This window comes from Tarenaya hassleriana, unplaced genomic scaffold (assembly GCF_000463585.1).
Source record: "Tarenaya hassleriana unplaced genomic scaffold, ASM46358v1 Cleome264, whole genome shotgun sequence".
In the NCBI taxonomy this organism is placed as follows: domain Eukaryota; kingdom Viridiplantae; phylum Streptophyta; class Magnoliopsida; order Brassicales; family Cleomaceae; genus Tarenaya; species Tarenaya hassleriana.
Window position 1 is genome coordinate 21,167 of NW_010965902.1, and position 5,591 is coordinate 26,757.

Here is a 5,591-nt window from a genome sequence, read left to right on the forward strand (position 1 = left end):
GACTCAACCTTCGACGAATGAACCTCGGAGATCATGTAGGATTCGCCAAGAGCCTGTGAGATAGGGATTTCTGGTGACTGGGAATGAGTAGCTCATGTTATTGGAACATGATGAGTCTACCACATACCCAGAGGCTATGGCGAGTCCGGATTCCGAGAAATGGCGCGAGGCTATGAAGTCCGAGATGCAATCCATGTCAGACAACCAAGTATGGACTCTGGTTGATGCATCTGAAGGGATAAAACCCATCGGATGCAAGTGGATCTTCAAGAAGAAGACCGACATGGATGACAACGTGCACACGTATAAGGCACAACTTGTGGCGAAGGGATTCCGTCAAATTCATGGTATTGACTATGATGAGACATTTTCGCCTGTAGTTATGGTGAAGTCCATCAGGATCTTGCTTGCCATAGCCGCATATTACGACTATGAGATATGGCAAATGGATGTCAAGACCGCGTTCCTTAACGGGAACTTGACCGAGGATGTGTACATGACACAACCCGAAGGTTTTGTCGATCCAAGGAACCCGAGGATGGTGTGCAAGCTTCAAAGGTCCATTTATGGACTGAAGCAGGCTTCGAGAAGCTGCGACAATCAAAAAGTTGGGTTTCTCACAGAACGAAGACGAGCCGTGTGTTTACAAGAAGGCTAGTGGGAGCACAATTGTATTTCTAGTGATGTACGTGGATTACATTCTCCTTATAGGGAATGGCGTTCCTACCTTGCAAGACGTTAAGTCTTGGCTAGGAATGCAGTTTTCTATGAAAGACCTAGGAGAAGCGGCCTATATTTTAGGCATCAAGATCTATAGAGATAGATCGAGGCGTCTTCTAGGATTGAGTCAGAGTACGTACATCGATAAGGTCTTGAAGAGGTTCAAGATGCAAGATTCCAAGAAAGGAACCTTACCGATGAGCAGTGGCACAGTTCTCTGCAAGAGTCAGTGTCCTACGACACCTGATGAGCAAGAACGCATGGATCGGATTCCATATGCTTCGGCAATTGGATCCATCATGTATGCCATGCTTTGTACTCGACCGGATGTATCCTATGCGTTGAGCATTACGAGTAGATACCAGTCAGATCCAGGTGAGTCACACTGGATCACCGTCAAGAACATCCTGAAGTACTTGAGAAGGACTAAGGATGTGTTCTTGGTATACAGGGGGTCGGAAGACGAGCTCGCTGTAAAGGGTTACACCGATGCTAGTTTCCAGTCAGACCCGGATGACTACAGATCGTAGTCGGGCTATGTTTTTAACTTGAACGGAGACGCTGTTAGCTGGAAGAGTTCCAAGCAAGCGATCATTACAGATTCTACTACAGAAGTTGAGTATATTGTGGCGTCGGACGCAGCAAAGGAAGCTGTTTGGATCAGGAAGTTTGTTGGTGACTTGGGTGTTATTCCTAGTGCTGATAGCCCCGGTGGAGCGGAGGCTAGACCGACCGGTCCAGCCAACCCAGACCGATCGGTCTAGACACGTGGATCGGTCAGTCCAGAGGTAACGTGCAAATGTTGCTTGGTCCGGAAAATATTCCAGACCGATTGGTCCGGAACCATAGACCGATCGGTCTACACGTTAAAAGCTCCAGACCAATTGGTCCAGTTCTAGACCGATCGGTCCAGATGTCGGGATTTTCTAAACTCGCTCTAATTAGGGTTTTAAGTGGGATAAACTTTAGGGAACGCCTCCTAAACCTCTTGGCACGACTTTCAGACACTTTCGGGAGTTTTTGAGAGTGGAAAACCTAAGAGTTAGATCCCTGAAACCTTTGCGCAAAGAAGAACGTGTTCTTCAGTCCTATCATGCATGATAGGTTTTAGGGTTTCATCAAAATTTTTATTTTACATCCGCTGCGCAAACCCTAGAACCGATCCCTTAGGAATTAGATTCGCTCTTGAGATCCCAGGAAACCCAACATAAGCTATATTCCCATGTAGAAAATTAACCCAACAATAATTTTCTATATGGGACTAAGATCCGTATTTCACATAAGAATGAGTTGTTACACTCAGCCTTACGCTATTTAGGTAGACATCTAATGTCAATCACATCCAATGTGACTCTTAGATCGTTTGTGAGACTATGATATCAAATATCATTGCATATTCGTCTCATCTGTACCATTAAGTCTCAAGTCGAACTCGACAACTTAACCTAAGGTAAACCATATTCAAGCTGTGGGAACCACGATTTCCCACCCTGCCTCACAAAGACAATCCGGCACGCTCAGCTTTGGCATGACCCGTGTTACGGACGATCGATGCCTTGATAGGCGCTCTAGTAATGGAAGGTACACGCTTAGCATTACATAAATAAGGGATTTTCGAAACCACACTTAGTTACTTTCAAGCTATGAGAACCACCATTTCTCCATCTTGCCTCACCAAGATAGCACGACACACCCAGCTTTGGCATGGCCCATGACACGTACGATCGAGACCTTGACAAGTATTGTACTCGTAGAGCTCCTAGATCTAACCGGTTTCTGTGCAACGATTGTACATAATTCGAATAGACCATCCATTCGATTATGTAATCCCAATCCCGAAGCTCCCACTCAATCAAGCATATCTAATATCTTGATTAAGTTACATGCATTCATTCACTATGGACCATCCAAACGAACGAATCATGCTATTCTGAATCACAGTTGATCAGGTTAAGTAACGATTGCTCAAACCAGATCCCGAAACGAAAAACCAAAAATTTTGGGGAAGCCTCGGGACGTGGACCGATCGGTCCAAAGCCTGGATCGGTCGGTCTACACTGTCCAGAACGGTCCAGACCTTTCGGTCTGTCCGTCCAGACCGGTCAGTCTTGGTCCAGATCGGTCAGTCTTGGTCCAGACTGATCGGTCCACACGTGTGGACCGTTCAGTCCAGACCTGTTGGTCCAACCGACCCGCGAAACCCTAGACCGATCGGTCCAGAGGACCAACCGATCGGTCTAGGCGAAAACGTGATCAGATCTCGTTTTCGTCGTTTCTGCCCCGTTTCAGACCCGAATTTGACCCGGTTTTCGCCTGCCAACTAAGAATTCGAAGCTCTTGTAAACTATGCAAAATGAACAGAAAATCTACTCTAGATCCACAATCAAATCATGCATAGCATCAAAGCAAACACGGATTCAAACAATTCAAATCCTATAACATGCGTGATCGGGTTCTAACAAAATCATACAGTGAAAACTAGGCTCTGATACCACTGTAGAAATTCCTGAGATCTCAAGAGCGAATCTAATTCCTAAGAGATCGGTTCTAGGGTTTGCGCAGCGGATGTAAAACAAAAATTTGATGAAACCCTAAAACCTATCATGCATGATTTTGTAGAAACGTTAGAACGCTTACCTCAATCGATCCGGGGCCTGTATCAATTGATGTGTTCGTCCGATCACGTAAGGCAGGAAGAATACCTCATCCTCTACACGTATCCACACGGCGGAAAGGATTTCAACGGTTGGAATTTGTCTACTAGGACTGAAGAACATGTTCTTCTTTGCGCAAGGGTTTCAGGGATTTTTCTCTAGGTTTTTCCACTCTCAAAAACTCCCCAAAGGGTCTGAAAGTCGTACCAAGAGGTTTGGGAGGCGTTCTCTAATGTTAATCCCACTTAAAACCCTAATTAGAGCGAGTTTAGGAAATCCCGACGTCTCGACCGATCGATCTGGAGCTTTTAACGTGTGGACCGATCAGTCCATGGTTTTGGACCGATCGTTCTGGAACATTTTCCAGACCGAGCAACATTTGCACGTTACCTCTAGACCGACCGATCCAGACCATCTGGACCGGTCGTGTGGCCTCCGCTCCACTGGGATTTTCTCGTCTCTTCTCGCGCATTCGTCCTTTCCTGTATGTGTGACCCTGTAGGTTCATCCGATATAGCAGTATAACCTGAAATCTCTTATTTCGGTTACACAAGTCATAGGCGGTCTCTAGCAAGACACTATGACTACCTATCTCGAATAGAGTTTCGAGGGGCCCAGCGATATCTCTCTCTTTTACGAGAGGTACAAATCCCGTCTTGACTATCTACAATCCAGCACATTATTCGTTTTGTCCCTGATACACGCCTTTATACTCCTCCTGTTAAGCAGGACGTTTAACGTATTCAAAGTACGCAACTCCTCATGTTGGATTCCGTAGATATCTCAGGTCTTAGGATCTAATCATGGAACCGTCATATGAGATTCAAGTCATGACGCAAGTCCATGTGACAATCTCATGCAGGTCAATCCAATATTCCGTTCTCCAACGAATACCTATGATTGTGATCGTATCCAATACCTATGATCATCTCTATGATCATCAATCACACATCATACTAGTCTTATTACATCATTATTCCCACAATGACATACGACTAGGGAGTTTAGTACTGTTCATAACAATACATGGATTTCAAAACATATTTAAGTATGCAAAAACATGTAATGAATAAAACACTCATCTATCAACTCATAGAAAGTGTCAATACATCAAATGTATCTATAAATAAAGCTCGCGAAACAGTACATCATATAGCACTTAACCAATAATTGGTATAGAAATTGTAAACCCTACCTGGAAGATCAGGAGAAGAAGAAGTTTAAAGAAGCATCGACTTCTGGTGTCTTCGTTATAGAAGCTAACTTGTTACATCGTGGGTATTGGATACCGGATTGCCTCACACATTTGTGGAAATGTGCATGGGTTGCGATGAAGTAGACAACTGGCAAAAGGAGAAGTAGATCTCCGCATTGGGAATGGAGCAAAAGTTGCTGCATTAGCCATAGGGACTTATGATCTGACTTTACCTTCTGGACTTGTATTGGAGTTGCATGATTGTTATTTGGTTCCTGCCATCAGCAAGAATATTATTTCGATTTCATGTTTAGACTCGGACGGTTTCAGATTTGTTATTGAGAACAAAGGTCTGTCCATTTATAGAGGTGATTTATTCTATGGTAAAGCATCATTTCAAGGGGAAAGGACAGAGAGCGACAGAGTTATTGGACCTGATACATAGTGATGTATGCGGACCAATGAGCTGTCCAACTGGAGGAGGTTATATGTATTTCGTTACGTTCACTGATGATTTCAGTCGATACGGTTATGTCTATTTGGTGAGACATAAGTCTGAAAGACTTGAAATGTTCAAGGCTTTCAGAAATGAAGTACAGAACCAGCTTGGCAAGACGATCAAGACACTTCGATCCGATCGTGGTGGCGAGTATATGAGCCAAAATTTCTCTGACTATCTGGTTGATTGTGGTATTGTATCACAATTAACTCCTCCTGGAATGCCACAGTGGAACGACGTGTCTGAACGGAGGAACCGAACACTGTTAGACATGGTTCGGTCGATGATGAGTCTGACAGATCTTCCGAAGTCCTTTTGGGACTATGCTTTAGAGACCGCTGCGTAACTTCTGAACAGGAGTCCAACAAAGTCGGTTGAAACGACGCCATATGAGATATGGACGGGGAAGCATCCAGCACTCTCGTTTGTCATAATTTGGGGTTGTGACGCTTACGTGAAGCGTCAGATGACTGATAAGTTATCTTCCAAATCTGATAAGTGTTTATTTGTAGGCTACCCTAAG